Below are 22,776 nucleotides of genomic sequence, written 5' to 3'. Positions count from 1 at the left end.
GCATATTTGCAACTAGGTTTATACCTGCTAACTAAACCATCTACATTATGCTTGACTTTGTAAATCCACTTACAGCCTATAGCTTTCTTACCCTTAGGTAAGGGTATAAAATCCCAAGTCCTATTGCCTTCTAATGCAGCCATCTCCTCATCCATTGCTGCATCCCAATGAGCATGACCAACAACATCCTCAAAACAAGTGCATTCAACATCCTCAACTAGTTTCACCATATAAGCATAATGGTGAGGTACATAACCTTCAAAAACAAATCTTTTAACAAGGTATCTGACCTTGCTAGATCTGCATACTTTACATTACTATGAGCTCTCTGTATACCTAGTGTCCTGACTGAAGGAATACCAAGCTCATCATCCAAACTCTCTGAACCACTACAATCTCCATCAGATCCCAAATGAATGGTAGATACATCATTACCATCCAACACTTTCTTCTTTTCTTTGTCCTTCCCTGCAACACTTATAGATCCACCTGAAGATGTGGGGCTACTCCTTAGTCTCCTAGACCAAGGGCTCACTGTAGATATAGTACTAGATGATGTTTTTGGTACACTAAGACTCCCTGATTCTTGTTTTTCTTTCTACACATAGCTATCCTGATCATTATCATCATATAATACATCACCACAGCAAGTGCATACCAGCTGCTCATCTCATCAAAGATAACATCCCTGCTCACTTTGAACTCACCTGTGACAGGGTTATAATAGTGATACTCCTTCTGCTCTAAAGAGTATCCAATAAAAATACATTGTTCTACTTTTGAATCAAGCTTCTTCCGTAGCTCATCTAGCACATGAACATATGCAATGCAGCCAAATACCTTCAAGTATAATACATCAGGCTTCTTGCTACTAGTAAAGCATTCTTCAGGAGTCATCCCATGAACTACAGCTGTGGGAGTTCTGTTCATAATTTAGACAAGAGTATGGACAGCCTCAGACCAAAAATGTTTGGGTATATTCTTTTCACTCATTAATGCACGTGCGACTTCTGCAATATGCATTTTTTTCTTTCTACAACCCCATTTTGTTGTGGGGTATATCTGCAAGTAAATTGCCTCTTGATCCCATGACTCCTCAAGAAGCCAATAAACTCATTGTAGAGGTACTCTCCCCCTCCATCTGATCTCAAGCACTTCACTTTTAAGCTTGTTTCTGTTTCAACAGCTAGCTTAAAATATTTGAAGTGCTCAAACACATCACTCTTTTCCTTCATGAAGTATATCCATAGGTTCCTTGAATAGTCATCAATAAATGTGACAAATTATTTGCCCCCAAACATTTATATGCACTACATCAAGTATTTGTCTACTCACTTCTCTGTCATGCGAGAAGTGTTGTCTTGCCTCCTGCTTACGAAACTGGCATGCTTCACAGACTTTATGCAATTCTGCAACTCTAAAAGAAGACAACCTTGTAACCAATCCTGTGGACTACATTAATTTCAGTCTTTGCACATTTACATGTCCAATATATTTATGTCATATTTCAATATCTGCAACTACTCATTTTCCTTTAGCATACATAGAAGCATCCATTGCAGGAATTTCAACATCTAAAGTGAACATTCAGCCAACTCTACTTCCTTTTGCAATCAACCTACACTTATCATTAAAGTCTTCTACAAAACAACCTTTTGCATTGAATCGAACCTCCAATCCCGGCTCTACCATTTGGCCAATAGACATTAGATTCTTTGTGATTGATGGCCCATGTAATACATTTGTCAGACTACTTGTTTGGCCATCATACAAGGACAAAGGAACCTTTCTAATGTGTGAAATTGGGTGGCATGAATCATCACCCATCTGCACATAGCCTAGATTTTGTAAGTCCTACATCTCTCCAAACCATTCAACATGACTAGTCATATGATTAGATGCACCTGAATCGACATACCATACATCATCATGTGTTCCCTTTCCTATAACTACATAACAAACATACGCTCATTTTTGTCTTTATTTTGTCTTGAAGACGATCCATAGTTTTCTTGTTGCAATTTACCACTGCGAATATCATCCTTCTTAGTATAGCAATGGGCTGTAATATGGCCTGTTTTACCACAATAATGGCAAACAATAGCAATATTTTGAGAATCTCTATTTTTCCATCCACCTCTTCCTCTAGAGCTCCCCTTGCCTCTAAAGTTTCCTTGGCCTCCTGAAACCTGCATTTCACCAAATTGCTGATTGAACCTGTTTTAGTGGTTATCCCAATACGCCCTATACCACGGCCTCTCAAAAAGGATTTACCACGTCCCCTTCCTGAACTTGAGTAAAATGCTTGAACTTGTTCACCATTTTTTTTAGATGAGTCACCCTGCATATTGATCTCTTCGGTAATCATGAGAGAGATCAGCTTATCAAAATCTGAAAATGGCTTCTGCACGTATACTGAAGTAAAAAATGATTTCCATGCATTCTCATTATTAAGGCCACTTAAAGTGGATGAAACCAAATCATCATCATCAGGCATTGCATCAATTGTTGCTAAAGCATAGATAATGCTTCTCACCTTCAAAACATACTCATTGACAAACATTTTTCCTTTCTTCAAGGCATTGAACTCTTGCTTGAGTTGTATATTTCGTGCCTTTGTATTTACTGGAAACATGTTCTAAAAACTTATCCAAGTTGCATTTGAAGTTTCTGCATTCCTGATATATCCCAACATTGTATTATCAATGATTGCTAATAACTAGTACATCACATTTTTGTCCTTCACATTCCATTCTTTCCATGCTTTTAATTCATTTGTAGTCGGATAGGGATACCCAGCTCTGGATCCTTTTCTTCATCTAAAATAAACTCATAAAATCCCTTTCCAATAAGGAAGTTCGTCACACGGAACTTCCATGAAGGGTAGTTGTTCTTGTCCATTTTCTCAATAATGGGATTTCCATTGTTCTCTCCCATTATCACAAACAAGGATACAACATAGCAAGCTACTCTTCTGTAATCTTTCACAACACGTGCATAGTAATACACCAAGCAACCTTTTTCATTGATTGCTCAATAGTACATGTAATCTGCAACCTGCTTGCAAATAAACCTTATGTTTGCTTTGTTAGATATGATCAATGCCCCACCCTCATTAGGTGCTACCAATGATCCATGGTGCTCAAAGTTGTAAAGTCCCAATTATAAGAAGAAGCCAAATGTGAGCCCAGACATTGATTGAGTCTTGACTTGTATATCAGATGAGGTCTATGTGATCGGATAGCAAAAAGGTGACTGTTGTGGGTCTAATCTTTGGGTTAGACGGAGTGGTTAAGCTTGTAGCAACTCGAGGCACACTGCATTGAGTTGCGTGGTAAGGGAGTTAAAAGGGGCCCCTATTGTGGTAAAGGGAATATTCCCTGGAATATTCCCTGGCCGACTAGTGGAGGCTCATATGGTAGGTCGGTCAGCAGGCCGACCTAACGACCTTCGCGGGCTATAAAAGCTAAACCCCTTCGCAGCCATCACACACTTATCGTTCACCCAATCAGAGTTGTTATTCCAGCTAGCCTTAAGCTCTTCACCTATCTTCTGTCTAGATCGCCATCTAAGCTTCACACAATGGAAGCGCACGGGTGGACAGAGCCATCTTTGTATCACTTGTTTGGAGTTAAAGAATTTATTGATTCTCCTCTTATCTATTGTGTACTCTCTATCTCTTTCTCAGATTCTGTTCGCTGCGCCGTGTAATATTTTACATGCTTCCTACAAACACCTCAAAAATTACAGATTCGAAATCTGTAACCTGTGCACCCACTTTTGGTTAATACAGTTGAAATCACAGTGTACCCTGAAACTATTGTCTGCAACTTTGTGACTCTAAAACGGGGCCTAAAATGGCCTCATACGCCCAAAATATACAGTTCTCTGCTCACACATCAAATCTCATAGCAATTTGAGATTTTCGCTCTACCCTGCTTCTGGTGCCTCCATAGGCACTATCCAAGAGAGAGAGTGGAAGAATGGGAGAGCTTCTTACACGTTCCTTGCTTGCTCGAACCTTGCTTCTTCTCTTTCACTTTAGCCTTTAAATCAGCCTTTCTCAGTAGCGCGGATCTGATACCATGTCAATAATCGCGTGATGGGGGAATTTACTTGAGTTGTTGCACCAAACACACATTTTATACACAAAAGGAAGCTCATTCAAGAACTCAAGAAGAAAGATAGAGGCCAAAAACGTTTTTCTTGCTGATTTTTTCTTCTTCTTCCACACACTATACAATGTACACAAAGTATAGATAAGATACAACATAAAGGAAAGTGGCCTTCTAAGTCAAACATTGCATACGACTATACTAATCGGCTGGCGCTATATCTTTGCCAGCTGTAGATAGGTGTAACAACCTAAATATAATAAGTGATAAGTCAGTGGCTATGTGAGTATCATAATGACCACCAACGTGCTAAGTATAGATGTGCGGACCTATCTAGCTAGGCGGTCCATCATTAATATCCGCACGTGTTGAGCTTGCCATCTCAACAATTTATAGGTTCTTGACTTTAGTGCAATGGATCTCATAGAAGGAGATTAAGATGTCCTCTATTAAATCCATGAGGCGGGGAGCAGTGGAGACAGTCTGTCTCTTTGAGAAATACCTGCCTACTAGCATGCTCACAATACAAATCCACCTTCTTGTGCATCTTGTAGATGAAGTGTAGATTGTTGGACCTATCCATACGCGATGGATGTTCTTCTTAGAGCGCTTCATGAAAAGCCTGAAAGGCTTTGTGTGACAACGAGCTGGGCCAAAAGGTAGCATGGCTGAAGGTTGGTTGGTGTCTGAGGCACTAGTGTATATTTGAGAATAGCTACCAATGGTGGATTCACACAATAGTATGCTATGGTTGTTGAAGGACGATGATAGAATGACCAAAGATATGGTGGTTGGAAATGGGTAGAAAAAAGAATGGTTGCTACAATGGAGGAGAAAGTGAATCGCTTTTGTATGTTGCACCATGCCTCTATGGAGATGTGGCTCACTACGTACCACCAAGCTAGGAAAGATAAAGAGGAAGTGGGATTTGAATTTTGACGTAGTACGCGCCATCGACCGATTTGATATCCCGAGGACATGGAGGAGGTGTCGTGGTTTATTTCAACGTGATAGTTGCATGGAGCTTTAACCACAACGTCTCGTGAAGGGGCGGAGGTCTCAACCGAGGAGTGAAAATTCTCGAGGGGATTTAGTTCAAAGGTGATAATTTGTTTAGGGTTTGTTGTATCTATATTTTATATGTGACAACTAATTGAGTGCTTCAATGTATAGTATAAAATATATAGTGCGGCGTGGTCGGGCAAACGACATTTCCGCGTGGAGCATATGGAAAAAATGCGCTCCACAACATATTGTGGTATCATCGCAAGGTTTGAGTAAGAGAGCCGATGACAAGCAATGGATTCAAACACGGTTATAGATGAGATGGAGTATTTTGGGAACTTGCAAAGTATTGTCATGGTGGATTACCGTACCTTCTCCATGATCCTATTCGATGTGCAGTGGTTCAAAGTGGTACTTGAAGGAGCTAAAGTGGTTCAAAGTGGTACTTGAAGGAGCTAGAGCAATAGTTCGACGAGGTCCATCTGGATTTCTTGAAATAAATTCTGAAAAAAAATGGGCGGATTTGCATGACATGTTTGTGTTTCCGGCCCATTGTGAAAAGATGTATGAACTCATGTGTTTTTTAATTGTATTACGACATAGACATGTCACAATAGTTAAATCTCTCTTGTATGTGATTGTGAATATATAATTTTCTATCCAAACCCTCGACAACCTCGATGGTGGTATGTTATACCTTCAGCTCTCCGAAGTGTGAGAGTATATGATCAAAGTGATGTTCCGAGCATAGATGATGACAGTATGCAAATAGAGGGGTCCATTTTGCAAGGGGTAGAGGCCACCAAAAGCTTGGAGCATGTAGAGGAGCCAACATTGGGTAACAATGATGAAAATACAAGAGTCCAAGAATTCTATGAGAACGAGATGGACTCATCCTTTTGTGATGTCATGTCTATGGACCTTCCAGTATATGCGGAGTTGTGTTAGGAGATTGACATGGAACCATAGAGTACTTCATACTTGGAGCATCCACCAACTCAATTCGTTGACGAATCGCATATAAGGGTACATAAAATATGCATTTTAAGTAAGATCATTTTTTAAAGATTTATATTATTGTGCTTTATATGATTTATATTGATTATGCTAATATCAATTTTTGTCTGTGTAGGTGGCTTTGTGGATATTTAGATCATCACGATGAGTCGAGGGATGAGAGACAAGGAGCTATAGGAGACCTTTATGCACATGTCTCTTGATTAAATAGTGAAATTCAGAGATATGGCGGACCATGAGATGTCTTGAACACCATCAGACCACTGTATTAGATCTACTTCAGCGTGCTCTAATGCTTTAGTTTCTAGCAGACGAGGTCGACGCTCCAGACTTGGGCTAGACGGAGGGAGTGGTTCAAGGGGATGCTGTGGAGATCTGGATATAGTAAGCCAACGGTTAGCTCAGGATACAGGTGCTACTCCTCGCTCTCATGGCAATTCTAGAGAGCATGGCTCAGGTGGTTGCTGTGGAGGTACTGACACAGTGTCTCCGTCTCATCGTTCTACTGGAGTTGTGTCACTTCCGGGATTTGTCACACCTATGGGGATGTCTACTCCAGTCACTTCGGATTTTACTCCGGCTTTTGCTCACAGGTGTTTGTAAGTGGTATCCCTATGGGTACTACTGCTAGAGATATTATCCCCATAGGTACACCAGATGTACAGGGGTCTCCTGGATATGCCCAAGAGTGTGGTGGCAGGTTGGAGAGGACCCACCTTAGGTATACCCTAGAGGGATATGCCTACCTTGTAGATGATAGGTCAGGAGCCATCATCATGAATGATGAAGGGAGGAGAGTTATGGCTCACATGAGAGAGTTCTGCCAACAAATTTTTTGGCACAACGTCTTGGATCATTGGAAGAACATATCGGAGGGGAGCAAGGACTACATAGTAGCATACTTGCATGAGGAGTTTCTGGTACCAGCCGCAGCAGATAGGTTTTATACAGGCTGGATGATGGAGTGCATGCGTGCATACATGTCACACAAATGATCCAGATGCATGCAAGGTGCTCAAGAGTGGGGCTTCAAAGCTTGAGTGGCTAGATGCGGATGACTAGCGCCAACTCAGGGAGGAGGCTACAGATTCTCCAGGACATTGGAGACAGCAGCGCGAGGCGGCGAGGGCATGACTAGAGGCCAGAGTGGCCCATCATCTTGGGAGTGGCAGCCACAGGACATATCTAGAGGACTTTGTAAGTTTTTCTTTTGTTCTGCTTGCTTATTTCTTTGCAATATCCTTTGTACTAACAATTATGTTTCTAACAGTTGTATTTTTTTTCTTTGCAGCACTCCATCACAAACCATCATCCCATCGGCCTTGAGACTGGATGTGCAAAGAGAGACGGTCTCACTGCATTTGTGGTTTTCTTTGGAAGCATCCAAAGAAGAGAGGTGGCTTACCCTTGAGAGTAGTTTGTGAGGTAGCGATGCAGATACAGATTATGCGAGAGTTTCATGAGAGTTCTTGGGCTGGTCATAGAGGTGTGTGGGCTACCTATGAGAAAATCAAAGAAAGATACTGGTGGAAAGGGATGTATAAAGATGTTTCCCACTTTGTGGAGACTTGCAGGGACTTTCAGCTTTACTCTTTACTGCGGCATCATGATGAGTTGCATCCAACCTATCCACTATGTATTCATTATAAATGGGTGGTTGACTTGGTTACTTTGCCAGTGGGACTTTGGCAGATGAGATATCTTGTCTTGGCTAGGGAGGATCTTACAAACTATGTTGAAGGCAGATCTTTGCGGATGAAGACCACCACTACAGTATGTAAATTCTTGTTGGAAGAAATATTTTGTAGGTATGGATGTATAGGCAAGATTACAGCTGATCGTGGAGAGCTAGATGCAGAAAAAGCTAGATAATTTTTCTCACGGCTTGGGATTAAGTTGGCTCTTACTACTGCCTATAATCCAGAGGGAAATGGCAAGAACGAAAGAGGACATCCGCCGATAGTTAAGGCATTTGCAAAAGCTTGTAGAGGTCGGATTGGAGATTGGTCGAGATTACTACCTTTTGCATTGTGGGCAGACCGCTCTACACATAGCGTGACTACTGGATATATGCCTGCAGAGTTGATGTATGGGCAAAAACCTGTCATACCTACAGAAATGTGTGCTCTCACGTGGAGTGCTCTTCCATGGCAAGAGAATTTATCAAGGGAGGAGCTTCTAGCTCTTCGGATTCGTCAACTAGAGAGAAGGACAGAAGATGTGCAGCTAGCAGTTGATCGTTTGAAGGCAGCCCGACTCAGAAACAAGGACAGGTTTGATTTGAGGCATCGCTTGAGGCCTAGAGCCATAAAAGAAGGAGATTGGGTTCTAGTCTACGACAGTAGTCTAGAGAATCAGCATAGTAGCATGAGAAAAATGGTTCAAAGATGGTTTGGACCGTATGAGGTGAAACAGGTTTTTGATAATGCTACCTATGAGTTGGCTGAATTAGATGGAACAGTATTGAGGGTGCCCATTGCTGGAAAATGAGTCAAGATTTTCAAGAGAAGAGAAGATGAAGAGTATTCACTTGAAGCATTGGCAGAAGAAGAGCAGGTAAAAGAAAGTCTAGCAGAAGAAGCAAAGAATATGGATGATGAAGCTGATGGAGAAACAGGTCTACTAGAAACTGATGAAGGACTAGACCTGTTTCTGGACTTGGATGATCCTGGATAGTTGGCTCATCCAGAGGATGCGCAGGTTTAGAGGAGGTGGATGTCGTGCTCCTGCACATCCGAATCGTAAACACCTCCATTTTTGTTGTGCATTTGTGTTATCTTTTTGCATGTGATTTATTGTGTGTGATTGATGCATTAAGATAATCCGTCCTTTCAGTATCCGCACCCAATGTACATACTCCACTTGTGTGTTTGTGTTTGTGTGTGTTTTACTTTGTATCCATGTTGTATGTGTGATAGAAAAATATGAAAAACTGATGCCAAAGGACATTATCAAGCTGATAATTTCAATGATGATCTCCAAGAAAAGTGCAGGAAATCGTGGAATCAAATGAGGCGGATGGGGGAGATGAACCAGAGAGCTTTGTGATATCAAAGGTCATTGAAGCATTGAGTCAGATCATGTTATCGTGCTAATTTTCTGATGCTTGTGGATCATGTCATCCATGGCTGAACTTATGGACCTTACTTCGATTGGATCACAACAGAAATCCTTTTCTACATCTGATTTCAAAGGTTGGTTATAAATTGGTGCATTTGATACCATGGTTTCATGGGAGAAACCATTGAGGTAGTAAAAGAGAAGCCTTTCTATTTTGAAAGTTGGAGGGAAAGATAAAAAACTTGGTACTTTCAGAATAGCCTTACGAATGCTATGTTGAGATTGGAGAGGGAAAAAGCTAGAAAAAGGGGGATATTTCTGAAAGGCTATGAATGGCGGGCTGGCAGAAAAGTCTAGGGAGAAGAAGAGGATGATCAAATCATTCGGGATGCTACTGGAAAAGAAGTCGAAGTTGAGGACGAAAGCAGAAGACAGAAGGCCAACTCAATTTAAGGAGCTTGACAAGGAGTTTTTGCTCCGTCAGAAGGAACCATCCGACTGCAATGAAGAAGGGGTGGTCTGAGTCGTAGCTATGACGGGGAAGTTGATGTTCCTTTTCTTCTTTGAATAGGACTACGACTACACAGGAACTGTCTGCTGGCTGCAGTTTGCCAGTCAGAGCAGCGACCAAAATCAAGAGCAAAGTGACCATCTGTTGTCCTACCCTGCACCCAGCTTGTGTTTCTCCAAATCTGAGCATGTTTCGCGGAGATTGCCTTCACCTGGCTGAAACTGAGGGTGGTTTGATTCAGGGAATCCTTGCATTGGAAGCCTGATTTGACTGTAGATCTGTGGCTGAAAGAGAGAGAGAGGGGAAGAGAAGATTGGGAGCTACACAACTTAGTTTCAGACCTGGTTACTCTGTATTTATTTGCCAAAAGAATCAGTTTTCAGTTTTCAACCTCCTGCAGGGTTGGAGACAACCTGACGGCTGGCTCTATACTCCCAGTCCTTGCGTTTTCAGCTTTGGACGCCGTGGTCTGTAAACAGAAGCATAAAGATAGTGGTTGTCATATAGACTGGCCCACCGCACACTATTGGGTCACCGTGTCTAAGCTCAAGATAAAATTCATAAATCAGGTGGTTGATGCTTTGGGACCTGATTCAGAGGGCTGGTTTAGTGCGCGGAGGAGAAGGCTGAGGAAGGGGCTTGAAGCTCTGATGCACAACCTGCAGTGAAACGCAGTGTAGCATGATGTGGATGCCCTTATGATGATTGTTGATAGCCCTGGCCCTTCAGAATCTCAGCAGACAACATGTTGTATACAGAGGCTACGAATGCTTTCAATGATCTCCAGAACTAGTGAAACATCTGCGAGAGTTTGCTATCTCTTCACTGGGGAAATATGCTTGTGTTTTACTAGGGGAATATGTTCAACACAATCATAGTAGTCTTCCAAATTGTGATGAAAAAGACAATGTGGCCGCCATCACTCTGTGGTGGAGTATGATCCCTCTCTTAGACATGCTTGAAGCATTTGCATTGCAGTGTAGTTTGATGCAATTGGTGGTGCTTTAAGCTCCACAGTAGCTTCGCAGAATAGTCTCCCACCTGTGCTGCTAAGTTTTGGGAGGAATAAGCACGTGAGATTTTGTAAATTCTTGTTGCAATCTCTTGGTACAGTCACCTGGACATCATCCTTTGTTAGACACATTTCTACTGGGCAAGCTGCAAGGATTGATGCCACTCACAAAAAAATCTCCAACACAGTTACGGCTTTGCCAATGGAGACAAGTGATGATGAAGGCAGTGGATTGTGTACAACTTGTATGTCTTCACTGCTGCCTATCAATGGCTCTTCTACAACAGCCAATGTTTCCTTAAGGATGTTGGTTTGTTTACATTCAACTAAAACTGTGATGATGTTGCAGAAGTGGCTGAAACTAGTTTATATACCACCAGTGGAGGCATAGCTGATGTCCTTGGCGTGATATCAAAGACCTACTAAAAGTACTACACTCTGTGAACATGGGATAGAAGAACAGCTAAGCTTACTCTGAAAATATCTGGTGCTCATTCCAATCAAATCAGGGGCTTGAGTGTATTGGATTCAAGTCATACAGTAGAAGTGTTTCCATTCTCTGCTGTCCACTGCTATTGTCTTCTCCTGTGGCAATCTCTTGTTGAAATTTGAATGCTGTGAACAGCCTTGAGCTGTTGAGATATCGAGCTCCACTTGTGATACGCCAGGGTGACCGTTGTGTATTTATGTCACCGACTTGTCAGTTGCAGACGCGGTTGGTACACCGCCCATGAATAATAGCTACATGATAGCTATCCTTATCTACTCTAGTTCGTGGCTCAGTTAGTATGCCACCTTAGTTAGTTGAGTTTGGTTTGAGACCCATATATAGGGTTCTTCTATTTCTTTGTACTTGAGTTCTTTTGGCTTACACAACTAAGAAGAGGAAAACTGTTTTCAGCCTCCACCCTTGTGTGTCTTCCCCCATTGTGCAAGCAAGAAAGCTTCAAGCGAGACTCCTTCCTTCTCTCCCACAATCTTGACTTGGTATCAGAGCCTTGTTCGTGGTAAGGAGCTCAAGAAAGCAAGCCAAGCTCGCGGTGTTCTGGTAAGAGGAGCAGTGTTGCTTTCATTTTCTGTTTTGGGAGCAGATCTCTGCAGGTAGCACCGACCTTGTTTTTTTGATTTGAGGCCATTTCGGGGCCTGTTTTGGAGGCGGAACTTTTCTGCACGCACTCAGGAAAAGGCTCAGTTTTATGCTGTGTAGCCACTGTTCTACAGGTCGGTGAATAGTTACTGTAAAAATTGCATTGTATGCTTGTGCGTAGAGACATTGGGAGTTACAGAATCATCCCTGTTTCCTGTTGATGCAAAATCGTCACTAGGAAGTGACTGTGTGGTCAAATACCACTTTCGCCAGTTTTGCAGATTTTCCCTTGTGAGGGTGAAGCTGTGGTTTTTGCAGTGACAGAATTTTTTGCAGTCTTCTGTAATGGCATCTGATTCTCTTTCACAGATTGTCACTGAAAAGCTTGACAAGAACAACTTCCAAGCATGGAAGTTTAGAATGACGAATTTCCTTATGGGAAAAGGATATTGGGAATTTGTTGCAGGAAATGAAGAAGAACCAGTTCTTCCTGATGTTCCCAATCAACAGAAAATGCAGGCATTTAAAGCATGGCATGAGAGAGCCAGGAAAGTTATGTATTGGCTGTCTATCAGCATTTCAGACTCTATGATTGTGCATATTCAGGATGCAAGTACGCCAAAGAAGGCATGGGATACTTTGTCAAAAATGTATAGCACAAATACACAAGCCAGGAAAATGCAGCTCAAGCAAGAGTTGCACAATGTGCAAAGAGAAAATATGAGCATCAACGACTACCATATGAAGGTGAAGAAGATTGTAGATGCACTTGCTTCCATTGGGTCACCAGTGGAAGATGATGATTTAGTTTCTGTGACCTTGAATGGTGTAGGAAAGGATTATGCACAGTTTCGGACATCCATTTCAGTTCGTGAAAGATTTCCTGATTTTGAGGAGCTGATTGCTCTTCTAATTTCTGAGGAGCAAAGAAATGGTGGTGCATCTTCTTCAGGAGGAACTTCAAAAGAAGTTGTCTTCTACTCAAATGCGGGAAGAGGTAGAGGCAGAGGTAGAGGAGGCCGATATGGAGGCCGTGGTAGAAATCAGAATATGCAGCAAACTCAAGAAAACCAGTCCTATGGAGGAGGACGTGGTAACTCTAGAGGCAGGGGGAGCCAAAGAGGTCGTGGTGGATGGCAAAGAGGTCAAAATGCAAACAGTAATGTTGAATGCTACTACTGTGGTAAAATGGGTCATATGGCTAAAGACTGCTATAAAAAGCAGAATGACATCATGAATGGAAAACTGCAACAAGGGAATTATGCATCTTCTAACAGACAGGGTGATGACAGAAATGAGCATTTGTTCATGGTGCAGCACATGAACAATTCTGTGACAAGTGTAGAAGAAAGCAATGATGTATGGTATGTTGACTCAGGTGCATCAAACCACATGACAGGTCATGCAGAATGGATGGAGGATGCAAGGAAAATGGAAAAACCAGGATTTGTGGAGACTGGTGATGATACTGCACATCCTATTGTGCAGATTGGAAAAATTCCCTTGTCTATGCAGGATGGGAAAAAGAAATACCTGTCCGATGTATTTCATGTCCCGAATATCACCAAGAATCTGAATTCTGTCGGTCAAATGGTTGAGCAGGGCTTGCAGGTCAGATTTAATCCTCATGGATGCTTTGTTGAGGATATGAAAAATAAAGGTCGCTTGATAGCAAAAGGAAAGAAGAAGGGCAGAATGTTTACGTTGGATGCAGACATGTCTGAATTGAGTGCAGCAATGTTTGCACATGGGACCGGTGTAGTTGCAGATATTGATATCTGGCATAAACGTATTGGTCATGTTAATGTACAGCAACTTAAATCAATGCAGGCCCAAAATATTGTTGCAGGATTGCCAAAATTCAAGGTTGCAGAAATGCATAAGGTATGTGAAGCCTGTCAGTTTGGAAAACAAGCAAGGAAACCATTTCCTAGACATGTTCAAGAGAGTGAGAAGCCATTGGAATTAATCCACTCCGATGTGTAGACTACTAAAGCTGCATCTCTTGGAGGCTGTCATTATTTTGTCACTTTTATTGATGACTATAGCAGAAAAGTTTGGGTGTATTTTATGAAAAAGAAAAGTGAATTTTTTGGGCATTTCAAAACCCTTAAAGCTATGGCTGAAAAAGAAACACGTCTGCAAATAAAATGCCTAAGGTCAGATGGAGGGGGAGAGTACCTCTCAAATGAGTTTGCAAAGTTCTTGCAGGAGCTTAGCATAAAGCAGCAATATTCATGTAGTTATACCCCACAACAAAATGGAATTGCAGAAAGAAAAAACAGGCATATTGGAGAGGTATCTCGTGCCATGCTCAATGAAAAAGACTTGCCAGATTTTTATTGGGTTGAAGCAGTTGCTACAGCAGTCTACATAATGAACAGGACTCCCACTGCAGCAATACATGGAATGACTCCAGAGGAGAGGTATACTGGTAGGAAACCAGATATTTCTCATTTGAAAATTTTTGGTTGCATTGCTTATGTACATGTGGCAGATGAGCTGAGATCCAAGTTGGATCCAAAAGCTGAGAAGTGCATCTTTATTGGTTACTCTCTGCAACAAAAAGGGTATAGATGCTATAACCCTTCTACTCGTAAGTTTACAGTGAGCAGAGATGTTTTTGATGAGATGAGTAGTTGGTATAAACCAGTAAATGTGATTGATGATGTAGATGCACAAAATGGTAATGCTACACAGAATTCACAGCAGCAGTCACAAAATGTTAGTGGACCTGGAGCGTCCTCTAGCAGTGGTTCACATTCTTCGCCATGGACAGGCAGATTGAGATCAGGAGAATCTTCTCAAAGCAATGCAGATAGTGGTATGCAGGTATCACGAAAAGGAAAAGAGAAGAATGATCAGCCCATGTTTGATGTGAATGCAGGTCACTCTTATGTGGATGGTGAATCCAGTGGCTCAGAGCAGAGCATTGATGATGAGTTGGGTATTCCTTCTATTGTTACACCTGGAGTAAGGAAGACCAGGGATATTTTGAGAGTACTTGGGAGTGAACCTACTTTGCGCAGGTCTACGAGAGCTAGGTATCCTGTGGATAGGCTGAACTATGATGGATTTACAGCCATTCACTATGCATATATGGTCAAAGTGATACAGGAACCAGAACCCACTTCTTTTGAGGAAGCCATGGGAAAAGAAAAATGGGAGAAAGCCATGGATGAAGAAATGGATGCCTTGGAAGAAAATGCTACATGGGAATTGGTACCTTTGCCTAAAGGTAAAAATGCAATTGGTTGTAAGTGGGTTTATAAGGTGAAGCACAATGCAGATGGTTCTGTGAACAGATACAAGGTAAGATTAGTAGTCAAGGGGTATGCACAAACATATGGTATTGACTATGAAGAAACATTCAGTCCGGTTGCAAGGATGGCAACCGTAAGAGCAGTCATTGCTATGGCTGCATCAAAGGGATGGTCTTTACATCAGATGGATGTAAAGAATGCCTTCTTGCATGGTGATTTGTAAGAAGAGGTCTATATGGAGAAACCACCAGGTTATGTGCATGCTATTCATCCTGAGTTTGTTTGCAGGTTGAAGAAAGCCTTGTATGGATTGAAGCAAGCACCTAGAGCATCGTCTGACAAGATAGGACAGTATCTTGTCACTATTGGATTTCAGATTTCCAAGGCAGATTTCTCACTTTATGTGAGAAAAACAGAGAAATGTATTATGCTGCTTGTCATTTATGTTGATGATTTGATTATGACAGGTGACAGTGATGAAGATATCCTTCATGTGAAAATGCTATTGAAGCAGAAGTTTGAGATGAAGGAGTTGGGAGAGCTGCGCTATTTCTTGGGCATTGAGGTGATTAGATCACCGAGTGGGATACAGCTCTTACAGAGGTAGTATGGATTGGACATGCTGTCCAAATATGGGATGACAGGCTGTAAGCCTATTTCAGTTCCTTTGGAGCAGAATGTGAAGCTGAGCACAGATGCAGGTGAGCTTCTAGAAGACCCTACTATGTACAGACGCATAGTAGGAAGTTTGATTTATATGACTATTACCAGGCCAGATTTGAGCTATGCTGTTGGATTGGTAAGTCAGTTTATACAGGCTCCAAGGAAACCACATTTGGATGCGGCTAGATGCATACTCAGGTATGTGAAGTCCACATTGCAGTATGGATTATTTTATGAGACTGGGGTTCAGATACAGTTGCATGGATACACTGATGCTGATTGGGCTGGTAGTATTTCTGATAGACGATCTACTAGTGGATATGTGTTCTCTTTTGGGAGTGCTGCAGTCACTTGGAGTAGCAAGAAACAGCCTACAGTTGCCTTGTCGAGCACAGAGGCTGAGTACAGGGGTGCAGCAATGGCTGCATGTGAGGTAGCTTGGTTGCATAAGCTACTTTATGATATGCATCAGTCTACAGATGGACCAGTTGTCATTTATTGTGACAACATGAGTAGTATACACTTGGCAAATAACCCAGTCTATCATGCTAGAACAAAGCACATTGAGGTGCATTATCACTATGTGCGAGAGAGGGTTTTACTAGGTCTTATTGATCTAGTTTATGTCAGCACAGAGGATCAGGTAGCTGACATATTCACGAAGGCATTGGGCGCAGAGAAGCTGCGCAAGTTCAGAGACCTGCTTGGTGTGCAGGAATTGGGATTGAGCTCGAGGGGGAGTGTTGAGATATCGAGCTCCACTCGTGATATGCCAGGGTGACCGTTGTGTATTTATGTCACCGACTTGTCAGTTGCAGACGCGGTTGGTACACTGCCCATGAATAATAGCTACACGATAGCTATCCTTATCTACTCTAGTTCGTGGCTCAGTTAGTATGCCACCTTAGTTAGTTGAGTTTGGTTTGAGACCCATATATAGGGTTCTTCTATTTCTTTGTACTTGAGTTCTTTTGGCTTACACAACTAAGAAGAGGAAAACTGTTTTCAGCCTCCACCCTTGTGTGTCTTCCACCATTGTGCAAGCAAGAAAGCTTCAAGCGAGACTCCTTCCTTCTCTCCCACAATCTTGACGCGAGACTCCTTCCTTCTCTCCCACAATCTTGAAATGAACTGTGCTGAATGTTGAGTAGACTTATAGGTTGATTGCTCAATGATTAGATGGAGAAAAGGCTCAAAATTGATGCCCAACAGAACTCTTTCCAGCTGAACTCTTCAAGACACTTCAAGCCTATGTGCCAAAGGCATAACTATCTTCAAACACCTGAATGTAAAACAGTTTATGAGATACTACAGATTTTTCTGAACATGGATCTCATGTAATTTACTTGACAAGGAATATAGTGAGCTTTGGCATCAAAAATTCGATTTCTTTTTATTAGCCTCTTTCCTTGTTGCAACTTGAACTCGGTGTTCAACAGCTCTTACACGAAATCTATGACAACGTGATTTTGGTGAGAAATTTTACGAGAGAGTAAAATCTGCTTTAAGAACTAAGAAACAAAGTGAAGAGGAGAGAACGATGATTCAAAAGAATGCAGATGAAAAAAGAAGCGTGATTTTGGTGGGAAACGTGATAGTAAAATATTCAAAAAGAAAGAATAATGGCTGAAAAGTGACCTCTGACATGAGTTAACGTCCTTAGGCATTTAATGGCTAACCTCTTAAATGAATAATAAATTCTCTCATTAATCACGTTTGAATGGCCAAATTTGGAGGGTTCATTATTTTAAAACCTCAACTAATTAGTAACTTAATCATTTTCTTATAAGTGTTATTTTTGAAACATTTTTGGTCCTAATGCAGATGATTAGCCAAAACATGGGAACGACCAGGTTTGGTAATTACCTCGAAGTCGAACTCCTAGAATAATAGGAGCCATCTCATCATTCGTCCTTTCACATGTGCTTTGTTCATCGAGAAGGATAGGGCTTCATGATCCACATAAAATTTAAAGTGGGTAGACAGTAGGTAGTGGCGGAACTTCTCTAGGGAAAACACCATTGCCAAGCACTCCAGCTCTGTCACTGTATAGTTCCGTTCCCTATCAGTGACTTTCGGCTTGCATAATAAATGGGTTGATCCAGCTTCGAGGAACCCTTCTGGTAGAGAACTGCACCTAAGTCTTCAATAGATGCATTAGTGTGTGCATGGAACTCCTTCGTCCAATCAAGAGGTTGCAGAATGGGTGCCTCAATTAGACACTGCTTCAGAGTGTTGAAGGCTTTGTCACATTCTTCCATCCAAGAAAACTCTGCATCTTTCCTTAGAAGCTTGTGCAAGGAGGTTTCCTTTGTTGCAAAATGGGCTATGAACCTTTTGTAGTAACCCACATGGCCTAGGAATCCCCTCAACTGTTTGAGGTTGGTGGGTGCTGTCGGAGCTGCAATCTTTTCGATCTTTGCAGGGTCTGTTGATATCCCTTGTGCAGAGACGATGTGGCCCAATAGAACTCCAGAAGAGACCCCAAAGATGCATTTGTCAGGGTTGAGGGAAATCCCATACTCCCGGCAGCATTGTTCCAGGTGTCCCCAGTGTTCACGGATCAAACTATAGACATAGAAGTCATCCAAATATACCTCAATAAATTCGTGCAGATGATTTTGGAATGCGGCCATCATGACTCGCTAGAAGGTAGCAGAGGCATTGCAGAGCCCAAATGGCATCACTCCGTAAGCGTAGGTTCCCCATTCTGTGGTGAAGGTTGTTTTGGATTGGTCCTCTTTTGCTATCTGCACTTGGTTATATCCGATGAATCCATCCAGAAGGGAATAAAGCTCATGTCCTGCCAAACTGTGTCCAACAGTTGGTCTATGAAAGGGATAGGAAAGTGATCCTTCTTGGTCTTGGAATTCAACTTGTGGAAATCCACACATATACGAAGCTTGCCATTCTTCTTGGGTACAACCATGATGGGTGAGACCCATTCACTATTTGCCAATGGATAGATGAACTCGGCTTCGAGAAGCTTCAGCAGCTCTGCTTTCACCAATGTGGAATAATTCGGGTTCATTCGCCTCTGTCGTTGCCGTACTGGCTTGGCATCAGGCTCGAAGTCAATATGATGCTGACATATTGTGGGATCAATCCCCTTTAGGTCTTTGTAGGACCAAGAAAACACGTCCAAATTCTCTTTCAACAAGTTGTACAAAGTTGAAAACTCCTCTTGTGGGAGGTTGTTACCCACCTTCAAGTGGCGTTCAATGCCATCTACATCCACAAAAGTTAATTGCCTTTCACCTTCTACTTCACAAATGAAGGTCCCACGGATTGCTTCTGGATACAGATCTGACTCCTTCAAGGGAGTTGTAATATTTCCGCGTACCGTACCGTAAATATTAACTTTCCGTATACCGTGTAAACCCTGTGTAAAGGGTATCTCTTGCATTGAAATTGTTGACGGCGTAATGTGTGACCCGCGCGCGTGAAATGGGGTCCTCTGCGAATGGTAAATTGAACCGGGTGTTAAAAAACCGCAAGCCGCACGGAAACACCCTCTTGGGAGGGGCAATTTAATTAATTAAATGCAAATTTTTTTGTATGTTTATCCCTCCCCCCAGCCGATGCATGGCTGGAGGAAAGGGAGTATGTGGGGGGGATGGGAAGGTGGGGGTTGCATGGGCAGTTTCCCCACGTGGGGGGAGACCCACTCCCCACCCCCCACTGCCTATAAAAACACCCCCTTGATGGGGGGTGTGTTTACACAGAGGGAGAGAGGGAAGTCGTGTGTGGGAGGAGAGGGAGGAAAGACTGTGCTTGGTGAGAGAGGAGGGAAGCCTGTCGGCCGTGGAGGAGCGGACGTGGGTCGCCTTGCTGCTGCCAACGTAAGGAGGAACGCCGCCAGTCTGCCGTGCTGCTACCCCGCCAGCGTCGCCACCAGCTACCACACCGCTGCCTCGCTGCTGCTGGGCCTCGCCAGGCCGCCATCCCACCGCCACGTCGCCACGACCCTGCCCACGTGCTCCCAGAAGCTCCTTTGGAAGCTTCTTTAGAAGCTTCCATAGGGGGGGGCCTCCCTAAAGGCCTTTCCCACGACCCCAATCTCCTATCCTTTGCCACCCATTTTAAGGGCAATTTTCCACCCCTTGGCCCAAAAAGGCCTTTCCCACGGCATCTTCCCGAAGATCCGTTAAAGGCCCGGATTTCCAAAGAAGGAGACGGTGAGGCCATAAAGACCTCACAAGAGCCTTCGACGAGACTCGGACAAAGACATAAAGTCCGCAAGCCGTCCAAATACCGCGCCGATTCGAGTTCGTGGAGATTCCGAAGCTTTTGTCGCAAGCTCTATTCTGAAGAGGAACTCATCCGCATACGAGCACAAAGGCAGATCGTAAGTCAAAATTACGATAGCTCCTAAAAGATCTCAAGAGGCAACCGCGGGAGGTTCGACTCCAAACGTGCAAGTGGACATCACCCCGACACCACAAGTCCAGGTTCTTCCGTGTTAAATTCCGCATAAGGAAATGATTAGGCGCGCTTAGGAAGGGAATTTCAAGTTACATTTAAATTAAAAGCATATGGAAAAATTGAAAGAAATGCATCTTTAGAAATTATGAAAGATTGAACGATTAGAGGGTTAGATGCATGTAGTTGGTACCTTATCAAGGTAAGGAATCTAATCCTAAGCAAGGAAACGGAATTTATATGTGCATTATTTGTCATCCTAGATATGGTAGATTAAGCGTATACTGCACATTAGGTAACATACCTCTCGTAATGATTTCATAGGAAAAGGTTAAGCGCCATAAGGTTTCATTCGGAAAGAATTAATAGGGTACTAAAGTGAACGTATGACTTGCAAATTAGTTATAAGATGGAATAGAATAACACTAGTTTCGCTTGTGTTTCACCAACGACTTCGTGGCTAGGAGAATGTTAGAAATTGCGTAGTCGTCATGAAGAAAAAGGTCAATCATTAAGAACAGTAATTAGGTGTAAAAGCATAGGATGAAAAAGGGTAAACAACAAGGTTGTAGGTACGACTATTGATGTAAGACCTAGAAGGTCCTAGGAAAAGCTGTAGCTAAATTATCGTGCACCAAGGAAAGATTGTATGATTCACCAATGCATAAGTTTCGAGAGCATAGACTACAAAGTATAGGCTTGATTAATTAGGAAAGTTAGCGTACAGATTAGCAAGTAATTTTACCTCACCAAGGAAACGGCAATCAATCGCATGTTTACGCGAATTGGATCCCGTTAGATTTGGTTTATCACCCTAGAAGGATCATTCTTGTCGCAGAACAAGCATAATTGAATTGACTAGGTAATATAAACATCAAGGATTCGTATAGACATGACTGAGTCAATATGATAGGAATCCTAAGTGTTAACTAGGGTTTAGAGCAATAATGATTCGACCTAGCTTTAGACAAGAACCGTGAATCTAAGGATCTTACACACATTCACAAATGTCAAAGCAATTGGTTGTTCATGCATGAAATGATCTAAGGTTTTATCCTAAGGATCATGAAGAAACTCCGATGAAGTTGCATATTTCTAGAACCACGGGCCAACCTAATTAGGAATGATTTGGAGGATACCCAATAAAACCCTGTTACCCGATGGAGGTAAACTCTGAGATCGAGAAACGTTAAGCAATGGATAGAAGGATTCCGTGGAATAGATGCAATACTTGTGCACAAAGCCGCAACATTGTATAGTCTTGAGATTTGTCCACAAGAGAGAGTTTTGTCATCTCTTGAAAATGAGGTTGGCAAGTTTTTGAAGGATTTAACTTACAAGAGGATGTCTAACCATCCTGTTACTCACTTTTGGAATAATTTGCCAAGGAAAAGGAAAGTTAAGTATTTGCCTTGAAGCAAATGACCAGACTATAAACCAAAGCGACATGGTCGCTGGAACCTACCACAACTAAACACTAAAGTATGGGTAGGGTATGACCCTAACCCAAGAATGATAGGAATCTTGCCAAGTTGCAATTGATTCCGGAACGAATGCGGATTGCATTCGGAGAAAAGAAGTCACCCCTTAACAGTTTGCCAGCTAAACGACCATTGAAATTGACTGTGCTTGTAACAGTTTAGAAAGGACTGTTTGCATTGTTTGCTCAACGAACTAAAGGATGAAAATATATCTAAAGCTTCAGGTTGGTGCCTGAGAGGCAGCTTCAGTTACCCCCGACTGCCTGCCTGACCCTAACCAAGGGGGTTGTGAGCCGCGCCGGGAACGTGGACCGAACCCGTCGTGAGAGGTCTCTCCGTTGAGTTCTGCTTGGAGCAGGAGGACGCTTGGGTGCCAGGCGGGGCTCTGGCTGTAAATCCCTCGCCTTCCGGGTCCTGCACAAGAGACTAACGTGACTCGGGATTGGATCTCGAGGCCCGCATACTAGTCTACGGGCGGAAACTTGGGATAGTAATCACAGGAAGGATTACTGGATAGCCTTCGGGCGGATTATGAATACGCCTACGGGCGGGAACTCCTTGTATTCCAAAGATAAAAGGATAAAATGATAATAAAGGAGCTGTTTGGCATTGTTTTTCTTTATGTCCTGTGATAAGATTAGGTGAAGGAACCAGTGCTTAACAGGGCTAATCAAGGAAGCTGTTTGTATGTGTCAAACTAATGTGGTAGGTAATTACATAACTAAAACAAACCGAGGAAAGTGCGGAGGATGGACCATAGGTCCGTCCTACGGATGGGTGGTCCCGGTTAGCCGGGAACTTTTCTCAAGGTCTTCAACGGACAGAGGATGATCGTCATCACCGAAGCAAGAAAGGAGAACGATGATTTAGAAATACCAATTACCCGATTCAGGCTGTTTTAGGGGAACGGAATGGGACTATGCCTTTTGGCAGAGAGATCGAGCCTTGCATCCCTCTCGTTTCCCATTCTCCTTGAACCAAGGGCAGCATGAATCCGCTTCAGACCGGGCGTTCTGCGTAAAGTAGTTCGATCAGGTCTGACGCTAGACGCTGTTAGCAAATGACCAAACAATTCCGTTCGATCCTAAGTGGAAAGCGCCCAGAACGCTTCCGTTACGGGGCAGACGCGGAAAGTCCTAG

The sequence above is a fragment of the Lygodium microphyllum genome, chromosome 1, assembly GCF_053477565.2.
Source record: "Lygodium microphyllum isolate KBCC chromosome 1, Lygodium_microphyllum_v1.1.10, whole genome shotgun sequence".
Taxonomy (NCBI): Eukaryota; Viridiplantae; Streptophyta; class Polypodiopsida; order Schizaeales; family Lygodiaceae; genus Lygodium; species Lygodium microphyllum.
Note: the sequence above shows the minus strand (reverse complement) of the source record.